The sequence below is a fragment of the Myotis yumanensis genome, unplaced genomic scaffold, assembly GCF_028538775.1.
Source record: "Myotis yumanensis isolate MYYU_CA2020_CCGP unplaced genomic scaffold, mMyoYum1.0.hap1 SCAF_16, whole genome shotgun sequence".
Lineage (NCBI taxonomy): Eukaryota > Metazoa > Chordata > Mammalia > Chiroptera > Vespertilionidae > Myotis > Myotis yumanensis.
Genome location: NW_027223767.1, coordinates 31,281,919 through 31,296,609, shown reverse-complemented (window position 1 = coordinate 31,296,609; position 14,691 = coordinate 31,281,919). Strand labels below are relative to the sequence as shown.

General features: G+C 36.4%; 1 protein-coding gene and 1 pseudogene across 3 annotated transcripts in view; one reads left to right on the top strand and one right to left on the bottom strand.

Annotated features, from left to right (window-relative positions):
• BCAS3 (BCAS3 microtubule associated cell migration factor) overlaps window positions 1–14,691 on the bottom strand; it is a 470,653-nt gene that overhangs the window by 435,377 nt on the left and 20,585 nt on the right. The gene's annotated exons all lie outside the window — the stretch shown is intronic.
• LOC138994475 (large ribosomal subunit protein eL21-like) lies at window positions 10,380–10,886 on the top strand (annotated as a pseudogene).

The window sequence follows — 14,691 nt, the reverse complement described above, 5'->3', positions numbered from 1 at the left end:
ATATATTCAATCAGTAAAATAAAACACAGTAATAAAAATAGAAATACAAACTACCACAACATGTAACAACATAGATAAGTGTAAAAATTACAATGAGGCCCAGCCAGCATGACTCCGTGGTTGAGTGTGGACCTATGAACCAGGAGGTCACAGTTCGATTCCCGGTCAGAGCATATGCTCGGGTTGCAGGTTCATCTCCAGTGTGGGGCATGCAGGAGGCAGCCGATCAATGATTCTCTCTCATCATTGATGTTTCTCTTTCTCCCTCCCCCTTCCTCTCTAAAAACAATAAAATATATTTTTTTAAATAAAATAACCAAAAAGGACACACAAATGAATACATAATGTATATTCCACTATTTCCATGAAGTTCAATACACTCAAAATTAATCTATGGTCAGAATAGTGATTACCTGACCTAAAAATAGGGGTGATACTGATTGGGGAACTTTCTGAGTAAGAATATTTTTCATTTATTTATATATGTGTACACCTATGCATAATACTTACATAAACACACACACAGTTATCAAACTATAGACTTGAAATTTGTATATTTTATGGCATATTATAACAATTTTTTAAAAGATACCTCATAAATAAACTATGATGAATCAGACATGGAATATTATTCAGCACTAAAAAGAAATGAGCTATCAAGCATGAAAAGACATGGGAGAAACTTAATTGCATATTACAAGTGAAAGAAGTCAATCTGTATGATCTCAACCACATATATGACATAATGTAAAGGCAAAACTGTATAGACAGTAAAAAGATCAGTGGCTGCCAGAAATTGGGGGGAGGGAGCACAAAAAATTTTTTGAGCAGTGAATAGGCAGAACACAGAGGATATTTAGGGCAGTGCGACTCTTTACGATACCATAATGGTGGATACATGTCATTAAACATTTGTCAAAATGCATAGAAAGGACAACACCGAAAGTGAACCCTAAAGTAAACCATGGACTTTGAGTGATAATGTGTCAGTGTAGGTTCATCAACTATATCAAATGTACCACTTCAATGTGGAATGTTGACAGTAGGGAGGCTGTGTGCTTGTGGAGGCAGGAGATATACATGGGAACTCTCTGTACTTCCTGTACAAATTTGTTACAAGTCTAAAACTGTTCTAAAAAATAAATTCTATTTTTTTAAACAGTATCTACCAAAGAAGTTGAGCCGGTTAAATATAAGCTTTAATTTTTTCATCTATAAAATGGGAATACCATTAACTAGTAAAAATGACAGAATAAACAATAGGCAATGTGCCTAAAATAATGTATAGTATATTTTGATTATTTAAATTATAGATATTATTTATATTATTATGAAACTTCACTAGGCAGCACAAGTGTCAAAGCTTCCCCAGGCATCCCATCACTCCTCAAAGCTCTACAGCAATCTATTCATACCTCCGTCATAACGTTAATCTCATAGGCTATGGTATCTCAACCTCAGTGCCACGGACTTTTTGGGCTGGACAATTCTTTCTTGAGAGAGGTTGTCCTGTAACATTGTAAGATGCTTAACAGCATCTCTGTCTTTTACCCACTAGATGCCAGCAGCAACTCCAAATTGTTGACAACAAAATATATCTGCAGACATAGCCAGATGTCCCTGGGGGCAAAATCACTTCCATTTGAGAAGCACTGACACAAGACTGCAATTATGCAGTGACATTTTGCACAAGCGGGATATAATCTCCTTAAGGTCTTAAGTTACAATTGTATCTCCCAACACTTGGCATAAAACCTAAAGTTTCAGTGTTGCTGAGTGGAAAACTTATGTTGCTATCAATTACTGAAAACAGAGATTTTAGGAAGGGATAGACTGCAAATGGGATGGAATGACAGCAAACAACAAGAGATTACAAAGTTTAGTATGGATCTTTCTGAAATTGAGTCTCTACCACACTTAGATGAAAATATCCAGCAAAAGGTTGAAATCCTAAAACAAATGTATTAAACATATATGCACATATGCACATATATGTAATATATACAAACATATGCATATACAATGTAGCTGGCACAAAAGATACATCAGACAATGTAGTTATAGCACAAGAGATACAAAGACCATTAAGACATGATCACGAATCTCCCCTAAACTCCCAGCCTTTAAAACCCTCAAACCAAAGGACCCAGTACCTTCCCCTTCCCCCTCTTCTTCCCTCTCAGGATTGCATCTCCTAAACTCGTAAGGGTCCCCCCAAGACTTGCAACCAGGAGAACAAAGGGCAGTGGCAGCTCATCCAGGGCTAATCCCCAAACCTGTCCCCAAGTTGTCCTTTTCTGACTCTCCAGTGAGCTGACAGCAGCTCCGCTTTGGTTCACTTCTCACCCATGTTTCTAGAGAGCCAAAGTAGCCCCGCCTACTCTCCTGTTGCTTCTATACTAGGCCCTTCCTTGTTTCACTGTCTCCAGCTTTAATAAATGCTCCCCGAAAAAGGCAGGGGGGGGGGGCGGGGCAGGAGGGAGACATCATCACAGTACTAGGGAGGCTTACAAAGAATTCTCCCAACTGCTCATGTAAAAATCAAGATTCCTGCCCTAGCCGGTTTGGCTCAGTGGATAGAGCATCGGCCTGCGGACTCAAGGGTCCCAGGTTCGATTCCGGTCAAGGACACATACCTTGGTTGCGGGCACGTCCCCAGTGGGGAGTGTGCAGGAGGCAGCTGATTGATGTTTCTCTCTCATCGATGTTTCTAACTCTCTATCCCTATCCCTTCCTCTCTGTAAAAAAATCAATAAAATACATTTTTTTAAAAAATATTCTCGGGGAGAAACCAAGATGGCGGCATAGGTAAACACGGGAGTTTGCTGCCTCGAACAACCACTTCAAAAATACAACTAAAAGACGGAACGGACATCATCCAGAACCACAGGAAAGCTGGCTGAGTGGATGTTCTACAACTAGGAGGAAAGAGAAAAGCATACCGAGGCTCAGAGGAGGCGCAGTGCTGAAGTAAAATACTAAGGTTCGGAGTGCATGTGGAGCGGGCTGGAGGCTGAGGGCGCTCCGTGGGGCTTGCAGCGACTACTGGGACACTGAGAAGCAGAGCCTCTGAGGGCAAGAACACACTCAGGAGGCAGACTCAGTGAGCATCAAAGCCCCATCGAAGCAAGTCTAGCCCCAGAGGGGTGTCTCCAGCACAGAAGTTCTCCCACCGCAGACACAGCTGATTCTCACAGTCAATTGACCTGGAGGTCAATTCCTCACAGTGATAACTACAACAATCAAGGCTTAACCACAACAAGACTGTGCACAAAGCCCACAAGGGGGTGCACCAAGAGTGTCTACCTTAGGTAATTGGGACACTTAGCACAGAAAGGCACTCTATCGACACAGCGAAGCATAAAAAAATGCCGAGACAAAGAAACAGGACACAAACGACAGAATTGGAGGAAAGCAAACTGTTGGATATAGAGTTCAAAACCACACTTTTAAGGTCTTTAAAGAACTGTTTAGAAGCCCTCGAAAAGACTGGTAAGACCGCTGATAAATGTAGTGAGATCCTCAAGAAATCTAATGAGACCCTCGATGTTGTGATAAAGGACCAACTAGAAATTAAGCATACACTGACTGAAATAAAGAATATTATACAGACTCCCAACAGCAGACCAGAGGGTCGCAAGGATCAAGTCAAAGATTTGAAATACGATGAAGCAAAAAACACCCAACCGGAAAAGCAAAATGAAAAAAGAATCCGAAAATATGAAAATAGTGTAAGGAGCCTCTGGGACAGCTTCAAACGTACCAACATCCGAATTATAGGGGTGCCAGAAGATGAGAGAGAGCAAGATATTGAAAACCTATTTGAAGAAATAATGACAGAAAACTTCCCCTACCTGGTGAAAGGAATAGACTTCCAAGTCCAGGAAGCGCAGAGAACCCCAAACAAAAGGAATCCAAAGAGGACCACACCAAGACACATCATAATTAAAATGCCAAGAGCAAAAGACAAAGAGAGAATCCTAAAAGCAGCAAGAGAAAGAAAATCAGTTACCTACAAGGGAGTACCCATACGACTGTCAGCTGATTTCTCAACAGAAACTTTGCAGGCCAGAAGGGAATGGCAAGAAATATTCAAAGTGATGAATACCAAGAACCTACAACCAAGACTACTTTATCCAGCAAAGCTATCATTCAGAAGTGAAGGCCAGATAAAGAGCTTCACAGATAAGAAAAAGCTAAAGGAGTTCATCACCACCAAACCAGTATTATATGAAATGCTGAAAGGTATCCTGTAAGAAGAGGAAGAAGAAGAAAAAGGTAAAGATACAAATTATGAACAACAAATACACAGCTATCAACAAGTGAATCTAAAAATCAAGTGAATAAATAATCTGATGAACTGGTGATTGTAATAGAATCAGGGACATAGAAAGGGAATGGACTGACTATTCTTGGGGGTGGGGGGGAGAAAGGGGTGGGGGTGAGTGAAGAGATTAGACAACAATCGTGCACCTATGGATGAGGACAGTGGGTGGGGAGTGAGGGCAGAGGGTGGGGTTGGAACTGGGTGGAGGGGAGTTATGGTGGGAAAAAAGAGTAACTAATGTAATAATCTGAACAATAAAGATTTAATTAAAAATAAATAAATAAATAAATAAATAAAAATAAATAAATGTGAACTATAAAAAAAAAAAATTCTCAATGGCATCTTTTTAAAAAAAAAAAAATCAAGATTCCCAGAAAATACTAGAACACATAGGCAAAGTGAATCAAAAATTAGGAATCAGAAATGTTTCATTTAATTCACTTGGTCCTATGTCCAAAGTTTAAAGATTAAAATGAATATGAGCACAATTTAGAAAATAGTAATACTAGTTGAATTTCTTTTGAAAGTCTCCAGAAAACTAATGTTTTCTGTTATCTCACTCTTCTCAGAAAAATGAGACAACTGATTACTGACAATAAACTGTTTTCTGGTTTTAATATTGTACTAAGAGTTTACATAAGATGTCACCTTTGGGGAAACTGTGGGGAGGGTACACAGGATTTTAAATAATATTCTGTAACTTCCCATGAGTCCATAATTATTTCTAAATAAGAACATTTTAAAAGTCAATTCAAAAATAAACCAAAGAAAAATCAAAAACAGACACAGCAAAATCTACCTGTACACATATGGTGTTAACTGCAATTAAGTGGGGGAGGGGGAGAATGATGGTGGTGTTGCTGTTGTTGTTGTTGTTTTCAGGAAATGGTGCTGAATAAGTTGGGTATCATTTTTTATTAATATTTTAAATTTTAAAAAAGCCTTGACTCCTATCTCATACCATGCATACAAAAAATTATTTCAAATGGATCATAAAGTTAAAATAACAACAACCTTCTAACAGAAAACACAGGAGAATATTTTCATGTCCTTAGAACAAAAAAAAATAATACACAAAGCATTAACAATAGATAAAACACTTAAAATCTGAACCTTATTTCTTTCATCATAAGGCATTATTAAGAAGGTAAAAATATAAGAATGCCTATAAAGGAGACTATTAAGACAAATGATAAAATCAGAAAATGGACTGTGGATTACATAATAGTATTATACCAAATTTAAATGTCCTGGTTTTGATAATAATGTTATGTGCTTATTTTTAGGAACTATATAGTGAATTATTTATGGAGAAGGGGGACATGATTTCAACAACTTATAAGTGGTTCAGAAAAAAATCTGCACAAATGAAAAAAAAACATCTGCACAAATTAGAGAATGATAAAGCAAATGAAGCAAAATCTCCATAATTCTAAATCTGGCTAATAGATAACAGGAGTTCGTTATACTAATAATAAAATTTTCAGATGGTTTGAAATTACTGTGAAATAAAAACCCCACCATGAGATACAAATACATACCCACCGGAATGATTAAAATTTAAGACACAATCCCAAAAGAGTGAGAACGTAGAGAAAATGCAACTTTCATACATATTGGTCAACCACTTTGGAAAACTCTCTGGCAATAACCTACTACAGTGAAACATACACCACAGCAAATCCACTCCTTGGTCTATCTCCAAGAGAAATGGGTGTGTATGTCCACCAAGAAACATATAAGAATGTTCACAACAGCTTTATTCAGATTACTCAAAAACTGGAAACAATAAATATTTTCTATTAGTTGTATAGTGGATTTTTCAAAATGCGTTGTATCCATGATAAAATACAACACAACAAAAATAAGAACGCATTACTACTACATGCAGTAACATGAAAGAGTCTCATAGCCATACTGCTAAGAGAAAGAAGCCAGACCCAAAAGAATACAGACTGTATTATCTACAACCATATTTTCTTAATGAAGTTCAAGACTAGAAAAAACTAATCTCTGATGATAGAAGTCAGAGCAGTGATTACTCGGAGGCACCAGGAGGACAGTATCTACAGGGAAGTGGCCTGAGGGACTCTGCTGAGTTGCTAGAAACATTCTATATCTCAATTTGAGTGGTGTATAGAAGGTTACATCCAGTTATACAAATTCAATCTGTATCCTTAAGATCTGTGAACTTACACATTATATTCAATATATTCCATAACAAAAGAAAAAACTGCCTCCCACTGATTCTTAAATCAGCTTACGTCCAAAGAATATTTGTTTTAGAGTAGAAAAACATAAAAAATATTTCATACAAGAAAGATTCCACTTTACAATGATAAATCCCATAAACTCATTTAAAGCAAATTGCCTATACTAAATCAAAAAAAGTCATACAATGCCACTATTAAAGCATAAATTAAGGTTAGGGGACTATAAAGTAGGATTAAACTTCAGATGCAAGACTTCTCTAAAGTGACAGCTTAAGAAACAAACTCTAGAAAAAAGTATTTTCCTCCACAAAAATGGGTGGATTCCAGAAGTTATTTCAATATTATTTTTCATTTCTACTTTTATGCACTTCATGACACCCAATGTTCTTCTACTGCAGATGACTAAAGAACCATCCATTAAGTCTATTTTCAGTAATAAGAAGCTGGAACAAACAAAATAAAGCCCTATTCTCAACAAAGGTCATTTTTCCACTGGAGTTCATATTCAAACTTTTTCAGTTTGCCAGTTACCCAAATCACTGACTTTATATTGCTCCCAAAAGAAATCCATAAAATGGTTTCCTGGCTAGCAATCTTAACATGGCAAGGTCAACTGGCACCCAACTTTTATAATTAATAGACTACTTGATATTTACCTCAAATATGCCTTTGCATGTTTTCTCTAAAGTTCTTAGTGTAAAGGCTACATTAAAATCTTTAGGGTAAATATTTCCTTTCAAGGTTGAAACAGCTGCACTTCTCTTAGCTCAATGTGTTAGCGACACCTAGTGTTACATCCTTGATATAAATTCAAAGTTCCAAGAAAACACTCCACATGCTAACTTATTGAATCTATCATACAGTTTCTACAATGCAACTGTTACCCTCTAGGTGATGTAATGAATACATTTTCAAGTTTTTTAATATATTAAGTTTCCAAGGATGAAGATAAAACTAAGTAGACAGTTAAACACAGCAAGAATATAATATATAAAAATATCGTAACTTTTACAAGGTACTATCTTGGGTTTCCTATCTGTCAAAATTTTTAAATGAGAATATTTTATTACTTATAATACAGTACAATTTTTGCCTTATTGAATTGTTTTGATACAGCTTCATTTTACTTATTAGTAACTCAAAAATAAAAAGGGATATAAAATTACTGTTTTAAAGCATACAATGACTCAACTGCCTTATATAATTTTAACGTAAGTCTAGTAATCAAATACTATTTCTTCTAAAACTATGGCCACCTTACGTACCAGATAGCACTGGTCCCAGGTCAAGACTTGGAAACATCTTTGACTCTTGTCTTCTGAATGTTTTATTAGTTACGATAATAACAAACTGAGTTAAGGTTCTCAACATCTCACATTTAGATAATGTTGGAACTGACCCCTAAGTGGCTTTAACCTTTTCTTTCTCTTTATGCTTTATTCATCCTGTTGCCACTGCAAAATCAATCTTTATTAAATATGAATTTGGGAATGTATCTCTGTTACTCAAAGATTTTTAATGAGTTCATACTGGCTGAAAGATTAACATCCAACCCCTCAACCTGCACTTCAAATTTCCTCCTTGAAATTTTTACATCTCACTCCAAGTCCATGAAGAGAGGACAACCACTAAAATGTATGCTGATGATCACAGAGATGTTATTTGTATTAAATGAAATAACACATGACTGCACAATGTCTAAAACATACTCGTTGTCATAAACAACTCCTCCTACAACTGGATCCCCTGTTGATAATGCTTGTCAAACCATGTTATAAAGGCTCAATTATTTTTATTTATTTCCACTCTGACACAAACAGATACTTCTGTAAACTACAAACACATGTTTGGATGCTGTGCAACTGGCAAATCACTATAGGTTTCTAAAAGCTTATGCTCATATTCTTACTTACCTTGTTGCATACAGTAACAGCCATTGCACTAACCAATTTAAAGCTAAATTCATTATCTTTCCACTCAAATATATTCTCCTTATCATATCTTTCCTATTTTTCACAAGAGTCATCGCTGTCTCTCCCTGTTCAAAGTCTTCCAAGTGGTTTCTACAATTCAATCTTTTAATGGTCAAAAAAAATTGTACAAAAGATTCCTAAAAGATATTCAAATGGCCAACAAATACCTGAAAAAGTGCTCAACCTCATTAGTCATCAAAGAAATACTAACTAAAACTATAAGGTATCACCCATCAGAATGGCTAAAATTCAGCAGATGAGCAACTGACTTTGGAAGGATATTGAGCAACTCACACATTGTTGGGGGAAATGTAAAATGCTACAAATGCTTTGGGAAAAGGTTTGGAAGTTTGTTACAAAATTAACCACACTGCTACCTTATGAAGTAGCAGTTCCACCTGTAGGTCCTTATCTAAAAGAAATGAACACCCATGTTTTACAAAAAGACTTGAAGAAAAATCTTCACAGCAGCTTTGTTCATAATAGGCAAAAGCTATCAAAAGCCCAACCACCCTTCATTAAGAGATGAGGTAAACTATGGTATATGGATATCTTGGACTACAACAGCAACCAAAGGAAACAAGCAACATACATGCATGTCACAAACACTCTGCGGAGAGAAAGAAACCTTACACAAGAGTACATACTGTATATTAACAGGAAGTTCTAAACCAGGAGAATCTAATATATACTAGAAAATACTTAGAAGAGTGATTGCTTCTGGATGGGGTGGAAGAAAACTAATTGGGAGTAGGCATGAGGGAAATTTCTCGAGTAGTAATCATGTTCTGTATCTTGAAGAGATTGGTGTTATTTAGGTGTATGCACTTGTCAATATTTACACAGTGAGATTTGAATATTTGTGTATAAATTATATCGAACAAAAACTAAGCAAATATTGAACTCCAGTTAATAATATACACACAAAAGTACTTAAGGGGAAGTATGCTGATGTTTGGAATTTACTCTGAAATGTGTCGAATAAAATGGATGAATAAACAGAAAATTTACAAAATCACTGCCAGATTTTAAGATGACTTAAAATAGAGCAGAGTACAATTTTAATGGTACAATCTTAGTAGAGGGTATACATGCTTTCACTACAAAACTGTTTCAAACTGTGGTCTATATTGAAAATTTTTAAAGTCCTTACAATGGTTGACAGAGCTCTATCTAGCCCACTACCACCTCTCAGACATCATCTCCTAGTATTCATAACCTTGCCCACCCAGCTCTAGATAAATTACCTCTTTGCTATTCTGGAATATAGAAAACACAATCCGAGAAAGAAAAAGTAAATTTTGAAAAAAGAGAAAGAAAACATAATACCACCACAGAGTACTGGCTTTGAATGTTCCTCTCTCAGATATCCCATAGGATGACTCTTTCACACTTCTGCGCAAGGGATCCCTGAGAGAGATTTTCCCAGACCACCCTGAATAATATGGCACCATCAACCACCCACCATAACACTCACCACCATCTAGCATGGAACATGCTTGTTTATCATCTAGACCGCTCTCCAACCCACCTACCTAGAATGGCAAGTCCATAAAAAGAATGATTTTGTATACTCAGTTTTCCCAGCACCTTGATCAGGCTCTGACATGTAAAAGGCAATAAATCTTTGCTACATGAATGAATCAATAAATGAACAAAATGAGTATGAATGGCATGGCTTTACGAGAATGCAATTTAAGAATTCTATGAAGAACATTAGTATTTCTACATTTATTGATCTCTCCAAATTACATGATAATAAAGATATTTATATCAATATTCTTTAAGAAGAAAACAACTAGATCTTCCAAGTAGGCCCTGCGCATGGCTCCTGGCAACCGTAGTTCCACAGACTAATTAGCCAAAATGACTAACACAAAGGGAAAGGGGAGAGGCACCCGCTATGTGTTCTCTAGGCCTTTTAGAAAACATGGAGTTGTTCCTTTGGCCACATACTTGCGAATCTACAGGAAAGGTGATACTGTGGACAGCAAGGGAATGGGCACTGTTCAAAAAGGAATGCCCACAACTGTTAACATGGCAAAACTGGAAGAGTCTACAATGTCACCCAGCATGCAGTGGGCATTGTTGTGAACAAGCTAGTTAAGGGCAAGGTTCTTGCCAAGAGAATTAAATGTGCTTATTGAGCATATTAAGCATCTAAGAGCCGAGACAGCTTCCTGAAACGTGTGAAGGAAAATTATCAGAAAAAGAAGGAAGCCAAAGAGAAAGGTACCTGGGGTCAACTGAAGCATCAGCCTGCTCCACCCAGAGAAGCATGCTTTGTGAGAACCAATGGAAAGGAGCCTGAGCTGCTGGAACCCATTCCCTATGAATTCATGGCATGATAAGTGGGAAAAAATAAAAAAGACTTCGGTGATGATGATGAAGAAGAAGGAGGAGGAGGAGGAGGAGGAGGAGGAGGAGACGACAACAACTAAAAATCTAAATCAGCGTCCAACTTCAGAGAAAAGAACACTTCACCTCAGAGCCTCTGACTTTACTATTTGCTGTTCCCTCCTACCCTGGCTAAATCTTAACTTTTGTACTGCTTAGTTATTACAATATTTTATTATTTCTTCACATTACAATTTAAGTTGTATATATTTTTATTTAAATCCTTCTTTCATACTAGCTGTATTAGAGTAAAGACTGTGTCTATTTTGCTCAAAATACACATTTTATCCCAGACCTGTGTTGAATAAATGAACACCAATTAAGTCCTCATAGTTCATAGCATCAAGTCAATCTATGTGTAAAACTAGGAGGAAAAAAATAAAAAATATAAGTATGTTACTTTCAAATATCTGAAATACATACCAAGATAACAACAATAATAGAAATGAAGATGATAAGAAAGGAAGAATGCAGAAATGCTGTTCTTTTCATATGAATCCCATAAAAGTATTTAGTTTTTAGTCCAGGTACATGTATAACTATTTTTTTTAATTAAAGATTTTAAAAAGAGTCTCTACTACATTACCAAAAGAAGCAAATACACTGTTAGACATAGATGCAAATAGGGCCTGTTTATCCAAGAACATCAGCATAAGAAATAATCATTTCTTATATTACATCAGATATGTTGAAAGTAGGGGCCTGACAGCTTGGGAAAGCTAAGAGAACTGGTGGTTTCCTGCAGCTATCTCATCTACAAAGTGTGGGATTGGGAAATAGAAAAATTACTTCTGCATAGTTCTGCTTCTGAGCTAACTCTACTATATTCCTGAACATCATCTAAGCTTCGTTCATATTTGCGCACTTCTTATATAAACAATCTTAAAAAATGTTTAACCACCCGGGCCAGTATGGCTCAGTGGTTGAGTGCCAACCTCTGAACCAGGAGGTCGAGGTTCAATTCCCAGTCAGGGCACATGCCCGGATTGTGAGCTTGATTCCCACTGTGGGGCAAGCAGGAGGCGCCCAATCAATGACTCTCTCTCTTCATTGATGTTTCTCTCTCTCCCTCACCCTTCATCTCTAAAATCAATTTTTAAAAAATATTTAACCAAGATATGTTTATTTTCTTAATCTAAGACTCACGGGTGGAACAGTTATATAAAATCTACAGAAGAGAGAACCGTGCACAAAACTGAGGCAAAACTGTGCTTAGTTTGGACCAGGATTGACGTTCTGCTTACCTATACTTACTCAAAAGCTGGAGGAATCACCCAACCTGATATCAAATATACTACAAGGCTATAGCCATCAAAAAGAATGGTACTGGCATGAAAACAGATATATAGATCAATAATACAGGGGGCTGGATGAAAAAGGTGAAGGGATTAAGGAAAGAAAAAAAAAAAAAAAACCTTCTTAGACACAGACAACAGTATGGTGATTACCAGAGGGAAAAAAAGGGTGGGGGATGTAGAAGAGGGTAAAGGGGGGATAAATGGTGATGGAAGACTTGACTGGGGCTGCTAAACATACAATACAATATACAGATGATATATTATAGAATTGTACACCTGAAACCTATATAATTTTATTAACCAATGTCACCCCAATAAATTCAATAAAAATTTTAAAAAGGCAAATACGATTTATGGTCTGCAAAGATCCCTACGAGCCAGGATTATTTCTAGCTTGACCAACATTAGCTCCCCACTGTCTAGCATATGGGAACACTTAAATAATTACTGAATAACTGACTAGTGATAAACAAGTTTCAGAAGGGTTTAGTTAGAGTAATGCATAACAGTCACAGTAGTCTATAAAAGATAAATATTTGAAGCTATATCATAACCTTTTACAATGAAAACTAAAACTGCCAAACTGTGTGCATGGTATATCTTCCGCAATCACATGTTGGAAGTAATGAAGTATAGCTCTTAGACTTAGACCATGGACTCTGAATTTGAAGTCAGACAGAATTGAGTTTGAATTCCAACTCTGCCTCTTACAAGTTATGTGACCTTGCCACCTGTAAAACAGGGTAACTTCTACCTCACAGGGTACAGTATATGAGATAGTGTATATATAAAGCTCTTTGAACACAGTAAGAACTCAATCGATGCATCAGAAGGAGCTTATTACCCGGACTGCTTCCTAATTTTTGAAACAGTTCTCACAGGGCTATACTACTGCAATAGTAAACAACTAGTCAAAAAAAAAAAGAAAAACTAGTCAATAAAAATTTGAAACGACATAAAAACTAAAGAAGTAATTTAAATTACTCAGAAGACCTTAAGTTACTCAGAGCTAAACACGAGTTACCTTTGTGAGTATTAAAAGTGACACCTCTAATTATAACCAAAACAAGTTGGTAGCCTGAGTACCACCAAAGGAATGTGCTCAATCCAGTCAACACTCCTAACCACACGAGGTTCAACCTTCTTGTTAAAACTTGAGCTTCCTCTTTGCCTTTAAGTCTGTCAACAAACTGTAATAGATGAAAAGGTAGTCTCTATTAATAAGAGTTGCATTTACAAAACCCTTTCCTCTGATCACGACACAGAAAGAGTTCCCTGGGTAGAAAGAAAAAACCTGTAAAAACCAATGCCAGATTATAAGGCCTTTGTCCATGCCTTTGGCATGGTACTTAAATTACAGACGTTACAGGACCTTGAAAAATGTCAGCTACACATCCCCAAAGGCTGAAGAAAGAGGACACTAAGTCCATGCCATACCAACAGGAATCTTCTACCTCTGCAAAATAAAGCCAATCTTCAAAAACAAGAAATACAAAACCCCAAGTCCTAAATACCTAACAATATGATACATAATTATATGACCAGATGGAAGACCAAAGTTTATCGTAAGTGATCTATCGAAGAACTAATACATTTTACTTAAAATGTTAAAAAATAATGAAGTCCAATATGCTGGTTACTTCATTCTTACACTACTGACACCAAAATCCTGCACTCAAGAATATCCTGATTCCTATTAAAATTGCAGCAATATATGTTTATTTATAAATATTTTAGGTAGTAACCATATTACCCAAAAGAACAACAACAACCAAAAAAGGCAGGGGAATTCTAGCTGAGACACACACACACACACACACACACACACACACACAAGGGGCTTCTAATGAGTTTGGTGAATATATTTATTAAAGATACAAATTAAAATTCTATTGGCCCCAAGCCTCCAACTGCAAAAGAACCACACAATAGAAGTCCCCTGTCTGCCCCCATCTACTGAGGAGATGCGGTATTTAGGTCATGCAATAAACCAGAATGTAAATAAGTATAAGCTGCAGTATGCAATCCCGACTACACTTCACTGAGCTGTGATCCTACCAAGCCTTTTCCTTTTTTAGGACATTTTATTTTGGGTCATTCCAAAGTGGAATATGTAGGGTTTAAAAGGCAAACTGGGACCTATTAGGCAATTTAAACATTTATCAAAATCGGAACTTACTCTACACAGATACACACATATAAAGTAAGTTTTGTTCAAGGTCATGTATTACATTATTGTTTCTAATTTTAAAAAGGGACATTTATGTTTTTCAGTAATAGGGAACAAGTTATGTAAATTAAGGAAACCCAGGTAGCTTATATGCAGCTATAAAACTCAATGAAGCATCTCTCAGAACACTGACTTGATGAGGAAAAAACCTCAAGGTACAAACTATTATGCTCATATCTGTTAGGAAAGAGCAGAGTGGGGAAAATATATTTATATATTTTTTGCATAAAATATAGCTATAAGGATACATAAG